This window comes from Staurois parvus, unplaced genomic scaffold (assembly GCF_062004578.1).
Source record: "Staurois parvus isolate SC_StPar_1 unplaced genomic scaffold, SC_StPar_1.0 ptg001527l, whole genome shotgun sequence".
Taxonomy (NCBI): Eukaryota; Metazoa; Chordata; class Amphibia; order Anura; family Ranidae; genus Staurois; species Staurois parvus.
Genome location: NW_028319323.1, coordinates 89,849 through 107,221, shown reverse-complemented (window position 1 = coordinate 107,221; position 17,373 = coordinate 89,849). Strand labels below are relative to the sequence as shown.

General features: G+C 48.5%; 1 pseudogene across 1 annotated transcript in view; it reads left to right on the top strand.

Annotated features, from left to right (window-relative positions):
- LOC149435369 (inactive heparanase-2-like) overlaps positions 1-17,373 on the top strand; it is a 279,818-nt pseudogene that overhangs the window by 204,312 nt on the left and 58,133 nt on the right. The window contains exons 4-5 of the transcript XR_016308497.1: positions 9,344-9,517; positions 14,094-14,265. The product of XR_016308497.1 is annotated as an inactive heparanase-2-like (transcript). The remainder of the gene's footprint in view (positions 1-9,343; positions 9,518-14,093; positions 14,266-17,373) is intronic.

Genomic DNA, 17,373 nt, shown 5'->3' with positions numbered 1-17,373 from the left:
CCCCCCCCACCCCCATACTTACTGGAGCCCCATCTCGATCCAATGGTGTGCAGCAGCAGCTCTCGCGGGTCTTTCTCTCCTCATTGGCTCACACGGCAGCGGGAGCCATTTGCTCCTGTTGCTGTCAATCACAGCCAGTGAGTCAATGAGGAGAGAGTGGGGCCAAGCTGTGCTCTGTGTATGAATGGACACACTGATCGCTGCTCGGGAGCAAGCCTGCTGGAATGCCCCCATAGCAAGGGGCTTGCTATCGGGGGCACTCAGCTAGGGGGAGGAGCCAGGACATCCTGTAAAGAAGAGGATTGGGGCTGTTCTACGCAAAGCCTTTACACAGCAGGTAACTATAACATGTTTGTCATTTTTATAAAATACATTCACTCTACAAAGTGCTCGGTCAAGTCCAGGAGAAGGACTTTGTAGCATGAAATGTGTTGTCACAGCAACCCATCCAGCTTACTGTCTGTCTCCATCCTCCTGGTGACTTCCACTTCCTGTGAGCCGTGCTGGCCTGAGCGATCCCGGTCCGGGGACTTTTCTCTAGAACTCAATCTACCCCCATACGCTCTCCCAGCCTCATGTGAGGGTTCTTTCTTCCTCCCAGCCTCATGTGAGGGTTCTTTCTTCCTCCCAGCCTCATGTGAGGGTTCTGTCTTCCTCCCAGCCTCATGTGAGGGTTCTTTCTTCCTCCCAGCCTCATGTGAGGGTTCTTTCTTCCTCCCAGCCTCATGTGAGGGTTCTTTCTCCCATCGGAGCCGCAGTTCAGGGGTAATAAGGGGACAGCTTGCCACTATGGATGTCATTATCATCATTGAGTCATTAGCTTGGTTTTAATAAAAGGACCCTAGTTGAAGTCCAGTTGGGAGTCATGAGCGCCTATTGTTACTTTCGTGGACATTTGTGGTACGGAGCGGCCATGGGCGGCTGTGGTTTTTGGTTCTTTCTCATTAGCCATACCAACCACACCCCAGTACTTCCTTCCAGTCTCTATAAAAGAAGGAAAAGGAAGATCTGATTGGCTGCCATGGGGGAGATGGTCTCAATGTTGCTTTGGAGTTGATCCGTATGTGTCTGAAGCAATGGTACTTCTGTAGAATAGTTTATATTGGAGATGGGTGATCCCTATGGCTGAGTCCCCAGTTGTGGAGGCCTACGTACGAGGTGGTATCAAAAAGCTTGGAGACTCGCTCTGTTTGCAGGAAAGTACTTTATTTATCTACATTTACACACCATCACCCTCAGAACAGTCCCCTTGCACAGCAATACAGCGCTCCCAGCGTTCCCACCACTTCTGGAATGTGTTCTGGAAGCCTTCTTTCCAAAGCGTGTCAAGAACTTTCTGCTGTTGGCACTGGATGTCCACAATGTTGTCGAAATGGTGACCTTTGAGTAGGATCTTCATCTTCAGGAAGAGGGCAAAGTCCTCAGGAGCCAAATCTGGCGAGTAGGATGGGTGTGGAAGCAGGGGTGTATTTACCACAAGGCAAACAAGGCATTTGCCTAGGGCGGCACTTTTCAGAGGGGGCACCACCGCCCCCCCGGGAAGAAGGGCCGGAAGAAGGGACACATGCAGCATAGGGACCAGGATGGATCCATGAGAGGTTGCAGGCTGCTTGATGGTGTATGTAGAGCCCGACTCTTGTTCCCGGGGATGTCCAGAGCTGTGAAGGTGAGTGTGTTTCTCTCTCTTGCCAGGGTGGGGTGTTAATAGAAGGCTCTCTCAGGTGGGGGGTGGGTAGGGATGTTGTTGGTCAATGTGAAGCTCTCTCCATGGGGGGCGCCGGATATTTGGGTTGCCTAGGGCAGCACAAATCCTAAATACACCCCTGTGTGGAAGTGAGATCATTGCAGCCTGGGGAGGAATGTGGCAGCAACACGGCACATGTTCAAACCACACGTGAGGATTGCCTGGACTGTATGACACACCGACACATGTGAGGATTGCCCGGACTGTTCTGTATGACACACCGTCACACGTGAGGATTGCCTGGACTGTATGACACACCGTCACACGTGAGGATTGCCTGGACTGTATGACACACCGACACACGTGAGGATTGCCTGGACTGTATGACACACCGACACACGTGAGGATTGCCTGGACTGTATGACACACCGACACACGTGAGGATTGCCTGGACTGTTCTGTATGACACACCGTGACACGTGAGGATTGCCTGGACTGTATGACACACGGACACACGTGAGGATTGCGTGGACTGTATGACACACCGACACACGTGAGGATTGCGTGGACTGTATGACACACGGACACACGTGAGGATTGCCTGGACTGTATGACACACGGACACACGTGAGGATTGCCTGGACTGTATGACACACGGACACACGTGAGGATTGCCTGGACTGTATGACACACGGACACACGTGAGGATTGCCTGGACTGTATGACACACGGACACACGTGAGGATTGCCTGGACTGTTCTGTATGACACACCGACACGCGCAAGGATTGCCTGGACTGTTCTGTATGACACCCCGACACACGTGAGGATTGCCTGGACTGTTCTGTATGACACACCGACACACGTGAGGATTGTCTGGACTGTTCTGTATGACATACTGACACACGTGAGGATTGCCTGGACTGTATGACACATGTGAGGATTGCCTGGACTGTATGACACACGTGAGGAATGCCTGGACTGTATGACACACCGACACATGTGAGGATTGCCTGGACTGTATGACACACGGACACACGTGAGGATTGCCTGGACTGTATGACACACGTGAGGAATGCCTGGACTGTATGACACACCGACACATGTGAGGATTGCCTGGACTGTATGACACACGGACACACGTGAGGATTGCCTGGACTGTATGACACACGGACACACGTGAGGATTGCGTGGACTGTATGACTGACAATGGCGGCAATGTTGTGGATTGTTCTCCGGCGATCATCATGCACAAGCTGGCGAATGGTTTCCACATTTTCGGGGGTTGAGCTCATTGAAGGTCTTCCTGATCTCTCATCGTCTTCCAGTGATGTTCGTCTTGAAGCTCACATGCTACTCAAAGCCCCTCGAATGATTGAAGCCTCGCCGTGAACTTGCCGGATCATGTCAGACGTCTCTGCCGCAGATTTGTTTAGTTTCACGCAGAATTTCACGCTTGCTCTTTGTTCTACCTCGCTGTCCGTGATGAAATAACAGACGTGGTAACACACGTGGTCAGAATAGCAACAGTTGCACAGTTCCCGTAGTACACAGGACGATGCCTTTCGGCACACTGACTTATGAAGGTCGGTGCTCCCTGTGACTGTGCGTGCAGCCTTGTGCTGTTACAAAACTAGTCTCCAAACTACTTGTATAGCACCTTGTACACGGTGAGATTGTATGTTTTGGTGTGTGAATGGTGTTGGTAAGCGGAGTGTGTTGATATCTCGTGGGGCAGTCGTGGTCTCTTCGTCTCGGAATCCTCTCCACATCTAAAGTGCTTCTAGGTGCAGTAAGTGTAAATGATCATAGAGTATCATAGAGACATGATTTACGAGCTCTCGTAGTCTTCTGGAGATGGTATAAGTGGTGATAAAGGAGTGCTGGACTGTATCAGGCCCCATTCTGATGTTCACATCGTCCTTTAATGTATCAGGTGTCAGCGGTCTGGAGGAGATGGAATCCAGATGACTTCTCTCCACCAGAGATAACTGAGATGAGACTCCATTAAATAATATCTCATTTTTCACAGAGAAACATAAAAATGTCCGCAGATTGCTGGGATCTTACTTATGGAAAGTAGAAAGAAAACACATTGTGCCGTGAGAGGAATGATGTGTGCAAATCCCTCCTGTGCTCAGGCCATACACTCAGCAGATATCGGGACAATCTGGATTCAGTCCGCCTATCAATGGAGACGATATCAGGAGATATGGCAGACAGGAGAAGATCTACATTCATGATATTCCAGAAAGCACTTGAGGTCCATCCATACCGCTGAGTACACCCGGCAGCAATTTCCCCAATTACCCCTTTCATTATACAGAGACTATACTCCCCCCTCCTCAACCCCCTCATACCTTCTACTCCACTGTTCCATTGCCCCCTACTTCCATGGTCCCTGCTACACAATACCTGGTGCTTCCAGCTATGGGGGGGTCATGGCAGGCAGGGTTTGGCCAAAGTCTCATAACGGAAGGGGTGATGACACCAATCATTCTTCCATGGTCCCTGCTACACAATACCTGGTGCTTCCAGCTATGGGGGGGTCATGGCAGGCAGGGCTTGGACAAAGTCTCATAATGGAAGGGGTGATGACACCAATCATTCTTCCATGGTCACTGCTACACAATACCTGGTGCTTCCAGCTATGGGGGGGTCATGGCAGGCAGGGCTTGGACAAAGTCTCATAATGGAAGGGGTGATGACACCAATCATTCTTCCATGGTCACTGCTACAGAATACCTGGTGCTTCCAGCTATGGGGGGGTCATGGCAGGCAGGGCTTGGACAAAGTCTCATAATGGAAGGGGTGATGACACCAATCATTCTTCCATGGTCACTGCTACAGAATACCTGGTGCTTCCAGCTATGGGGGGGGTCATGGCAGGCAGGGCTTGGACAAAGTCCCATAATGGAAGGGGTGATGACACCAATCATTCTTCCATGGTCACTGCTACACAATACCTGGTGCTTCCAGCTATGGGGGGGTCATGGCAGGCAGGGCTTGGACAAAGTCTCATAATGGAAGGGGTGATGACACCAATCATTCTTCCATGGTCCCTGCTACACAATACCTGGTGCTTCCAGCTATGGGGGGGTCATGGCAGGCAGGGCTTGGACAAAGTCTCATAATGGAAGGGGTGATGACACCAATCATTCTTCCATGGTCACTGCTACAGAATACCTGGTGCTTCCAGCTATGGGGGGGTCATGGCAGGCAGGGCTTGGACAAAGTCTCATAATGGAAGGGGTGATGACACCAATCATTCTTCCATGGTCACTGCTACAGAATACCTGGTGCTTCCAGCTATGGGGGGGTCATGGCAGGCAGGGCTTGGACAAAGTCTCATATTGGAAGGGGTGATGACACCAATCATTCTTCCATGGTCCCTGCTACACAATACCTGGTGCTTCCAGCTATGGGGGGGTCATGGCAGGCAGGGCTTGGACAAAGTCTCATAATGGAAGGGGTGATGACACCAATCATTCTTCCATGGTCACTGCTACAGAATACCTGGTGCTTCCAGCTATGGGGGGGTCATGGCAGGCAGGGCTTGGACAAAGTCTCATAATGGAAGGGGTGATGACACCAATCATTCTTCCATGGTCCCTGCTACACAATACCTGGTGCTTCCAGCTATGGGGGGGTCATGGCAGGCAGGGCTTGGCCAATGTCTCATAATGGAAGGGGTGATGACACCAATCATTCTTCCATGGTCCCTGCTACAGAATACCTGGTGCTTGCAGCTATGGGGGGGTCATGGCAGGCAGGGCTTGGACAAAGTCTCATAATGGAAGGGGTGATGACACCAATCATTCTTCCATGGTCCCTGCTACAGAATACCTGGTGCTTCCAGCTATGGGGGGGTCATGGCAGGCAGGGCTTGGACAAAGTCTCATAATGGAAGGGGTGATGACACCAATCATTCTTCCATGGTCACTGCTACAGAATACAACAAACATACAAAAAACTGGTCACCTACCCAGGTCTATAACTGGCTTTTTAAACAGTGAACATGGAAGGCGTCACTACGTGAAAAAGTAAAAAGTAGGGCTATCCAGTTTAACTTGCCAGCCTACCCCAGTCTAATAATGGCCATTGTCGGCAAGGAACATGGATAGGTATAACTTATCAACAGAGGGGGATAAGAAAAGCTGGTTCAATCTGCCAGCCAGTTAGCCAACTATCAAAACCCAAATTAACCCGTCTAAAAACATGCTACACAATACCCGGTGCCTTCAGCTATGGGGGGTAATGGCAGGCAGGGCTTGGCCAAAGTCTCATAATGGAAGGGGTGATGACACCAATCATTCTTCCATGGTCCCTGCTACATAGTACCCGGTGCCTTCAGGTATGGGGGGGGGGGCATGGCATGCAGGGCTTGGCCAATGTCTTATAATGGAAGGGGTGATGACACCAATCATTCTTCCATGGTCCCTGCTACAGGACATCCTGTGCCTTCAGATATTGAGTTGGCTCTGAGGAAGAGGCAAGTCCTCGAAACGCGTCAGCCTGTTGGAGGTCCAGAGTCCCCATTACGGATGCACACGTAGTGCGGATTGGACCGAGCTGTTCCTTTACGATGTACCTTTGATGTACCTTTGTGAGTACAATACCTACTTTTATTATTTAATAAACACATTTTTTAAGGTAATGCACTAGGCCGGTGCACCCTCTTTTTGTTTTTCTCTAATGGGGGGACCATGGCATTCAGGGCTTGGCCAATGTCTCATAATGGAAGGGGTGATGACACCAATCATTCTTCCATGGTCACTGCTACAGAATACCCGGTGCCTTCAGGTATGGGGGGACCATGGCATTCAGGGCTTGGCCAATGTCTCATAATGGAAGGGGTGATGACACCAATCATTCTTCCATGGTCACTGCTACAGAATACCCGGTGCCTTCAGGTATGGGGGGGCCATGGCATTCAGGGCTTGGCCAATGTCTCATAATGGAAGGGGTGATGATACCACTCATTCTTCCATGGTCCCTGCTACAGAATACCTGGTGCTTCCAGCTATGGGGGTGGGGGGGGGGTCATGGCATGCAGGGCTTGGCCAATGTCTCATAATGGAAGGGGTGTTGACACCAATCATTCTTCCATGGTCACTGCTACAGAATACCCGGTGCCTTCAGGTATGGGGGGGTCATGGCATGCAGGGCTTGGCTAATGTCTCATAATGGAAGGGGTGATGATACCACTCATTCTTCCATGGTCACTGCTATGGAATGCTTGGTGATCCAGCTATGGAGGGGTCATGGCATGCACGGCTTGGGCCTGGCCACCATCTCATCATGGAAGGGGTGATGATACCACTGCTTCTTCCATGGTCACTGCTACAGAATACCCGTGCGTTCAGGTATGGGGGGGCCATGGCATGCAGGGCTTGGCCAATGTCTCATAATGGAAGGGGTGATGATACCACTCATTCTTCCATGGTCCCTGCTACAGAATACCCGGTGCTTCCAGGTATGGAGGGGCATGGCATGAAATGCTTGGGCCTGGCTGCCATCTGCCTAATAGGTGTGTGATAGCCCTGGACCTATAGAAGTAAAAATCGGTTCAGATGGATCTACTGTAAAGTGATTTTTCCATCAAAGCAGCAAATCTATGATTGAAGTCTAGTATGGGTGGACCTGCTCCTAGCCTGCTAGCTCTCTAATAGCAACAAAGGGAGGGAGAGCTCTCCAGATGGTAGATTCTTGAATGTGTATGGAGGAGCATCTGGTTCAAATGTTCATCTTACTTCAAGGACTTTTTATAACATTTAACGGTGAAGAGCATCAGATACAGCCAACGCGTTTCAGAGAAAAAAGTGTCCCCCATCTTCAGGACTAGTCGATGTTAATGAAATCACAACACAATGCGCTAAGGGACCCCTGTAATGGCCTGATGAAGACCAACGTCTCCTGACGGCACTACAGGCAGCTGGCCCCCTACACTTCTGTCAGGAGAGACTAGAGGGTCTCTTCAAGTGGATTCTCTAGGACTGAGTTGCTATTTCTGCACTGAGCCCTCCTCCTATGTCAGAGGTATATACTGTATATCTATATAACTGTCAGATCATAAATCAGTCCTAAATGTGATCATTATATCTCATATGTATTGGTGCTATACGGGATCAATACGCCCCATATATGATACATGGGTTCTATATGGAACACATTTGTCCCATATGTTATAAATCCCAGGAAGATGACCCTTTATAGTGTATACTGGGGCCCCTTATAATGTATACAGGGAAGATGGCCACTTATAGTATATACTGGGGCCCCTTATAATGTATACAGGGAAGATGGCCACTTATAGTGTATACTGGGGCCCCTTATAATGTATACAGTGAAGATGGCCCCTTATAGTATATACTGGGGCCCCTTATAATGTATACAGTGAAGATGGCCCCTTATAGTATATACTGGGGCCCCTTATAATGTATACAGGGAAGATGACCCTTTATAGTGTATACTGGGGCCCCTTATAATGTATACAGGGAAGATGGCCACTTATAGTATATACTGGGGCCCCTTATAATGTATACAGTGAAGATGGCCCCTTATAGTATATACTGGGACCCTTTATAATGTATACAGGGAAGATGGCCCCTTATAGTATATACTGGGCCCCTTATAATGTATACAGTGAAGATGGCCCCTTATAGTATATACTGGGGCCCCTTATAATGTATACAGGGAAGATGGCCACTTATAGTATATACTGGGGCCCCTTATAATGTATACAGGGAAGATGGCCACTTATAGTATATACTGGGGCCCCTTATAATGTATACAGTGAAGATGGCCCCTTATAGTATATACTGGGCCCCTTATAATGTATACAGTGAAGATGGCCCCTTATAGTATATACTGGGACCCCTTATAGTATATACTGGGGCCCCTTATGATCTATGCAGGGAAGATGACCCCTTATAGTATATACTGGGGCCCCTTATAATGTATACAGGGAAGATGACCCCTTATAGTATATACTGGGGCCCCTTATAGTATATACTGGGGCCCCTTATGATCTATGCAGGGAAGATGGCCACTTATAGTATATACTGGGGCCCCTTATAGTATATACTGGGGCCCCTTATGATCTATGCAGGGAAGATGGCCACTTATAGTATATACTGGGGCCCCTTATGATCTATGCAGAGAAGATGGCCACTTATAGTATATACTGGGGCCCCTTATAATGTATACAGGGGAGATGGCCACTTATAGTATATACTGGGGCCCCTTATAATGTATACAGGGGAGATGGCCACTTATAGTATATACTGGGGCCCCTTATAATGTATACAGGGGAGATGGCCACTTATAGTATATACTGGGGCCCCTTATAATGTATACAGGGGAGATGGCCACTTATAGTGTATACAGGGAAGATGGTCACTTATAGTATATACTGGGGCCCCTTATAATGCATACAGGGAAGATGGTCCCTTAGCATATATATATACTGGGCTCAAGTCATGACATTACTGGAATACCATGTATGATGGAAGGTCCAATAAATAATTTCATGAGTGGAAGACATTACCGGGAGCGGAGGCAGATCTAATGCATGTAATCTCCTTCTCACGCCTGTGACTTGTTGTTGGTTTTCCATGGAAGTTCTCATACGCCTTACAAGCTCTTTGTTTCCTCCCAGCCAGGTCTCTTGACAAACTCTATAACTTTGTTGACTGCTCTGGACTTCATCTGATTTTTGGACTTAATGCTCTTCGGCGAAACTCAGATAATTCCTGGAACAGCTCCAGCGTGCTCAGTTTACTGAAATACAGCGCCAGCAAGAAGTACAACATTTCATGGGAATTGGGAAATGGTGAGTACGAGGCCGAGCCTCCTTCCTTGTGTCCTGACCTCCTTCCAGATAGAATCTTATTTATGAATTTGTAATAGAGACACCAAACTTCTCTTCCAAAACCCAAATCACATCTGAAAACCAGCGTTACCGTCCAAGTTCCTTTATTGTTTAATTGTTTTCTTCCTCCTAATGACGAATGTTGTCTACAATGTATGCAAGACCAAGAGCTAATGGGCACATTTATAGTCATAGTTTTTTTTCTGGACACTTCTGGTTCAAAGGGTTAGTTCAAATTTACCAACAAAAATTGCGTATGCAGCTAAGGAGTGCCTTAGATAAAAACAAACTGTGCAGCTTTGACCAAAGTTCGATGACCCAAAGTTCAAACCATGGACATGTGGTCTACTATCATCTCCATTGCTGATCTCAGAGTTACTAAGATGGGAGACAACTCATGTGAGGGATTTGAATCATCTGGGAGTGTATTAGCAATGTCCTAGCAGAAAGGCAGGACTGGATGATACCATATACTGTACATTAATCTTTCTCCTATAATGTCCATGGATCTCCTGCCTATACTGTCCATGGATCTCCTGCCTATTCTGTCCATGGATCTCCTGCCTATACTGTCCATGGATCTCCTGCCTGTTCTGTCCATGGATCTCCTCCTATACTGTCCATGAATCTCCCATCTGTACTGTCCATGGATCTCCTCCTATACTGTCCATGAATCTCCCATCTATACTGTCCATGGATCTCCTGCCTATACTGTCCATGGATCTCCTGCCTATTCTGTCAATGGATCTCCTGCCTATACTGTCCATGGATCTCCTGCCTATTCTGTCAATGGATCTCCTACGGACACTGTCCATGGAACTCCCCCCTATAATGTCCATTGATCTCCCCTCCCACCCATACTGTTCATGGATCTTCCTCCTATACAGTGTATGGATCTACTGCTTATACTGTTGATGTATCTCCCACCTATACTGTTGATGGAGATTTTTTATTTATGTATTAATGTCATACATATCCATCCTCAACTTATATATAAAAGTACAAAGTAAAATAAATAGAATAAATAAATACAAAACTAAACAAGGAAACTGAAAAAGTCCCAACAACCCCTGTGGGAGAAATAATAAACAAAGAACATAAAAGTCCATAACCTGAAAGGAAAAAACGGAACTTATATACAATATGTGCAGTACAAGGCCTCTATGGCCAAGACCATATAATTAGGAGCCTTTATGGCTCAGACATAAACGTAAACCATAAACAATTTCCATACTAAACCTGCCGCTTACGGCCTATATGGCCCAAACTATACACAAAAACACCTAACCATTTTATACACTATGGGGGAGGGCTAAGGAACCCGCAGATCTTCCACGTCTGACACCTACAACCTACCATACAAAAGGCTACCAAAAAGACCGAAACGCAAAAGCTAGGGAGTGCAAGAGGCAGAACCTATACTGTTGATGGATCTCCCACCTATACTGTTGATGGATCTCCCACCTATACTGTCGATGTATCTCCCACCTATACTGTTGATGGATCTCCCACCTATACTGTTGATGGATCTCCCACCTATACTGTTGATGGATCTCCCACCTACACTGTTGTTGGATCTTCTACCTTTACCGTCCCTGGATCTTCCTCCTATACTGTCCTTGGATATCCTGTCTATACCGTCCCTGGATCTTCCTCCTGTACTGTCCATGAATCTCCCGCCTGTACTGTCCATGGATCTCCCACCGATATTTTCCATGGATCTCCTGCCTGTACTGTCCATGGATCTCCTCCCTATCCTGTCCATGGACCTCCCGCCTGTACTGTCCATGGAACTCCCACCTATACTGTCCAAAGATCTTCCTCCAGTTCTGTCCATGGATCTCTTGCCTATACTGTTCTTAAATCTCTTGCCTGTACAGTCCATGGATCTTCAGCCTACACTGTTCATGGATATCCTACCTACACTGTTCATGGACTTTTCTCCTATACTGTCCATGAATCTCCTGCTTATACTGTTCATGGATCTCCCACCTATACTGCCCATGGAACTCTCTTCTAAACTGTCCATGGAACTCTCATCTATACTGTCGATAGATCTCCTATCCATACTGTCCATGTATCTCCCCCTATATTGTCTATGTATCTCCCACCTATACAGTCCATGGATCTCCTGTCTATACTGTCCATGGAACTCCCATCTATACTGTCGATAGATCTCCTATCCATACTGTCCATGTATCTCCCCCTATATTGTCTATGTATCTCCCACCTATACAGTCCATGGATCTCCTGTCTATACTGTCCATGGAACTCCCATCTATACTGTCGATAGATCTCCTATCCATACTGTCCATGTATCACCCACTTATACAGTCCACGGATCTCCTGCCTTTACTGTCTATAGATCTCCTGCCTATACAGTCCGTGGATCTCGTGCCTATACTGTCTATAGATCTCCCACCTGTACTGTCCATGGCTCTCCTGCCTATACTGTCCATGTATCTCCCCCCTATACTGTCCATGGATCTCCCCCCTATACTGTGTATGGATCTCCCCCCTATACTGTCCATGTATCTCCCACCTATACTGTCCATGGATCTCCCCCCTATCCTGTCCATGGATCTCCCACCTATACTGTCCATGGATCTCCCCCCTATACTGTCCATGTATCTCCCCCCTATACTGTCCATGGATCTCCCCCCTATACTGTCCATGGATCTCCTCCCTATCCTGTCCATGGATCTCCCCCCTATACTGTGTATGGATCTCCCCCCTATACTGTCCATGGATCTCCCCCCTATACTGTCCATGGATCTCCTCCCTATCCTGTCCATGGATCTCCCCCCTATACTGTGTATGGATCTCCCACCTATACTGTCCATGGATCTCCTGCGGACACTGTCCATGGATCTCCCCCCTATACTGTCCATGGATCTCCTCCCTATCCTGTCCATGGACCTCCCCCTTATACTGTCCATGGATCTCCTGCGGACACTGTCCATGGATCTCCTCCCTATCCTGTCCATGGACCTCCCCCCTATACTGTCCATGGATCTCCTGCGGACACTGTCCATGGATCTCCTCCCTATCCTGTCCATGGATCTCCCACCTATACTGTCCATGGACCTCCCCCCTATACTGTCCATGGACCTCCCCCCTATACTGTCCATGGATCTCCTGCGGACACTGTCCATGGATCTCCTCCCTATCCTGTCCATGGATCTCCCACCTATACTGTCCATGGACCTCCCCCCTATACTGTCCATGGATCTCCTGCGGACACTGTCCATGGATCTCCTGCGGACACTGTCCATGTATCTCCCCCCTATACTGTCCATGGATCTCCCACCTATACTGTCCATGGATCTCCCCCCTATCCTGTCCATGGATCTCCCACCTATACTGTCCATGGATCTCCTCCCTATCCTGTCCATGGATCTCCCACCTATACTGTCCATGGACCTCCCCCCTATACTGTCCATGGATCTCCTGCGGACACTGTCCATGGATCTCCTCCCTATCCTGTCCATGGATCTCCCACCTATACTGTCCATGGATCTCCTGCGGACACTGTCCATGGATCGCCTGCGGACACTGTCCATGGGTCTCTCCCCTATACTGTGCTATGGATAGAAGGGTAGTAGAGGTGTCAGATTTTTGTCTCCAACATAGTACATCATAATCTTGTCTTCTACATTTTCTTATCGAATATTTTACATCCCAGAATCCACGATGACAGGCTAGGATTTTCCAGTGATAAGCAATACAACATTTTCCTTACATTAAAGTGAATGAATCTTTCTTGGTTGTGCTGTGCAGACAGCTGATCTCTGAATATCATAGAGCACCGATATTTCCCACAGATCACCCTCCAAATTCTTTTCAGTGCTGTAATCATCGGTGAGCTCCATAAAGCATCACCTCCACAATTGTCAGCTTGTTTTACTTCACACCATCAGGGCAGGATAGGTTACTGAGGGAAAGTGCCATTCATTCCATTCATCCTCCTATAAGTCAATGATTCTGTGAAGCTTCATAACAAGAAAAATAATCATTGTGTCCGATGGGTGATCAGAGACATAGGCTCCAGGACTCTCCTCCTTTGTGAAGACATCATTCATTTATCTTCAGGGTTACACACATACATCTTCTACATCTTAGTACATTGCCTGCCTGTGAATGAGTTCTCAAAGAAAGATATTCTCAAAGAAAACGATCATGGCATAACCAGTTATTGATATGTAGCACCCTCCTAGTCAGGTAGGGGGAGCTAGACCTCAATGCTAGGAGGGCTAAGTAGCAACCTGGGTGTGATAGCTAGCATGGTCAGACTCTGGTCAGAGCTGAGAGGCTCTGCAGACCAGCCCTTTAAAATGTTCCCTTGCTCAGGAACTTTGGAGAAAAGCCTAAAAGCAGTGGATGGATCTGAGGAGTGACTAATCTGCCAAGACTCCCCAAGTAGTACCTTGTATCAGACCATAGAAGGTCGTATGGAGGATGTAGAAACCATCAGAGTCAGAGTTGTGATATTTTAGTAGTCATGTACCATGACATAACATTATCATTCTTCTAACAGAACCCAACAATTACAGAACCCTCATCAACAGGGCGATCAATGGCAGTCAGCTGGGGAAGGACTACATTCAGCTGAAGAACATTCTGCAGTCCATCCGGACCTACTCCAAAGCTAATCTCTATGGACCGAATATTGGCCGGCCAAGGAAGAATGCCATGGTGCTCCTTGATGGGTATGTACCACACAGATAACGTTCCCTCATTGGCAATCAGACACAAATTCTCAAATTCCTTCACCGACCAAACTTTATAGAAGAACTCACATCTAGAAATGTAGAATGATGGCAGGAAATGTGCCAGAGGTCCATCGAGTCGGACTTAACTCGACATGTTATTATTTATTTACTTTCCTCCTTAACAGATTTTGCCGACCAGCATTATTCCCAAGAAGATTTACATTCAGTCTAAGATAAAGCTTTTATATCATTTCCGATAGTTCTGTAGTTCCTGCCGGGATCTCTGAAATCTAACATCTTACATTTTGTCTTCAATTATAAAGCTGGAAGTTCAGCCAACATACAAATTGTCCAATAACCAGGAACATAGAAGACGTTTGTTGTCTTGGCCCGGCCAGATTGGGAGCTGGCAGAAGACGTACTGGGGATCAGTTTACTAACGCAACTCAGAGCGGTCACATGGCAAAGGGAACGGTCACTTTGTTTAGTGAATGAGGTGAAACAATGTTTCTGATGACTGTCTCCAGACCTGTGCAAGGGGAACCTCCCCAAAGTAAGATGCTAGAAGTGTGTTCACCTTATTCACCAAGCAACGTGAGCGATCGGATCGGAAAATGTGAATGACCCCCATGCTGAGGACACACAGCTCTTCAGGTGTTAGTTGTGGTAGTAGGGAGTGGTGGGCGTGGCTTACTGGCACCATGGGTAATGTAACCGAAATCATGCGGTAATGTAGCGAGTCATCAGCTGTCGCGGGTTCCCAGTGACAGCGGAATGTAAAGCAAAGAATTGCCAGCCGGTGACATTTTTTTTTTAAATGGTGCCCAAAATCCATACCAGACCCTTATCCAAGCATGCAGCCCAGCAGGTCAGTAAAGGGGGGGGGGGGGGGGCGGAGCAAGGTATAGCATCTTTTTATTGTAAACTTCAATATCACTTAGAGGAGCAGAGGTCGTTCACTCAGCAAAGTGAATGTTATTAAATACAGAGAAGCTGTTTTCACTTTGAATGACGAGAGGGAATCTCCTGAGTGGGAACACCAAAGCCAAGGAGAAGTAGAATGGAGACCTTTGACACGGGTCCTTTGACAGGAGAAATGGAACTTCATGGAAGACAACTTGGTTTACATTCAGCGACTCTCCTCAGTGTTTGTGACCCCTATAGAGGTTTGGGGTCACCCAACTTGTGAAGTCCACATGTAGATGCCAGGAAGAGCACCCAAGTCTCAGGAGCCTGACGGACTTGTTTGGAGATGAGGTTGGTGATGTAGCTGGGGCAGTTTTGTGGACAGCTTTGTACGTTGTGGTTAGTATTTGGAATTTTATACGTTGGGTTAATGGAAGCCAATGGAGGGATTGGCAGAGAGGGGTGGAGGACACTGAATGGAGGTCAATGAAGGGATTGGCAGAGAGGGGTGGAGGACACTAAGCAGAGTTCAATGAAGGGATTGGCAGAGAGGGGTGGAGGACACTGAGCGGAGGTCATTGGAGGAATTTGCAGAGAGGGGTGGAGGACACTGAGTGGAGGTCAATGAAGGGATTGGAAGAGAGGGGTGGAGGACACTGAATGGAGGTCAATGAAGGGATTGGCAGAGAGGGGTGGAGGACACTGAGTGGAGGTCAATGAATGAAGGGATTGGCAGAGAGGGGTGGAGGACACTGAGCGGAGGTCAATGAATGAAGGGATTGGCAGAGAGGGGTGGAGGACACTGAGTGGAGGTCAATGAAGGGATTGGCAGAGAGGGGTGGAGGACACTGAGCGGAGGTCAATGAATGAAGGGATTGGCAGGGAGGGGTGGAGGACACTGAGCGGAGGTCAATGAAGATATTGGCAGAGAGGGGTGGAGGACACTGACCGGAGGTCAAAGAAGGGATTGGCAGGGAGGGGTGGAGGACACTGAGCGGAGGTCAATGAATGAAGGGATCGGCAGGGAGGGGTGGAGGACACTGAGTGGAGGTCAATGAAGGGATTGGCAGAGAGGGGCAGCAGTTGTTGATCGATTGGTAAGGTCTATGAGTCTAGCAGCAGAATTCATAATATACTGAAGGGGGTGTGGCCTGTGTAGAGGTCGTCCAGTGAGGAGGGAGTTGCAGTAGTTGAGGGGATATAACCAAGGAGTGAATAACCTGTATTGTGGTGTCGTTAGTCAGGAAGGGGCGAATTCCGGAACTGTGCGGAGGTTGAGGTGGCAGGATTTAGCCAGTGATTGGATGCGGGGGATGAAGGAGAGGTCAGAGTCTAGGATTATACCCAGCACCCTGGCATGTGTGGAGGGACCAATGGTCGAGCCATTGGTCTCAATGGTAAACTCATGGGGAGGTGATTGGAGAGGAGGAAATACTACAAGCTCGGTTTAGAAAGATGGAGTTTCCAGTAGTGGTGTGACATCCATACTGATATGTCGCTCAGTAGATTTGTGGGGAGATGTGGAGAGACGTGTGGAGACGTGGGGAGACATGGAGAGACGTGGGGAGACGTGGGAAGACGTGAGGAGATGTGAAGAGACGTGGGGAGATGTGGGGAGACATGAGGAGATGTGGGGAGACGTGAAGAGACGTGAGGAGACGTGGGGAGACGTGGGGAGACGTGAGGAGATGTGAGGAGACATGGGGAGATGTGGGAAGACGTGGGGAGATGTGGGGAGATGTGAGGAGACTTGGGGGGATGTGGGGAGATGTGGGGAGACGTGAGGAGATGTGAGGAGACGTTGGAAGACATGGGGAGACATGGGGAGATGTGAGGAGACGTGGGGAGACATGGGGAGACGTGAGGAGACGTGAGGAGACGTTGGAAGACGTAGGGAGACATGGGGAGATGTGAGGAGACGTGGGGAGACGTGAGGAGACGTGGGGAGATGTGGGAAGACGTGGGGAGATGTGGGGAGATGTGAGGAGACTTGGGGGGATGTGGGGAGATGTGGGGAGACGTGAGGAGATGTGGGGAGACGTGGGGAGACGTGGGGAGATGTGGGGAGACGTGAGGAGACGTGGGGAGGTGTGGGGAGACGTGGGGAGATGTGAGGAGACATGGGGAGACGTGAGGAGACGTGGGAAGACGTGGGGAGATGTGGGGAGACGTGGGGAGATGTGGGGAGACGTGGGGAGA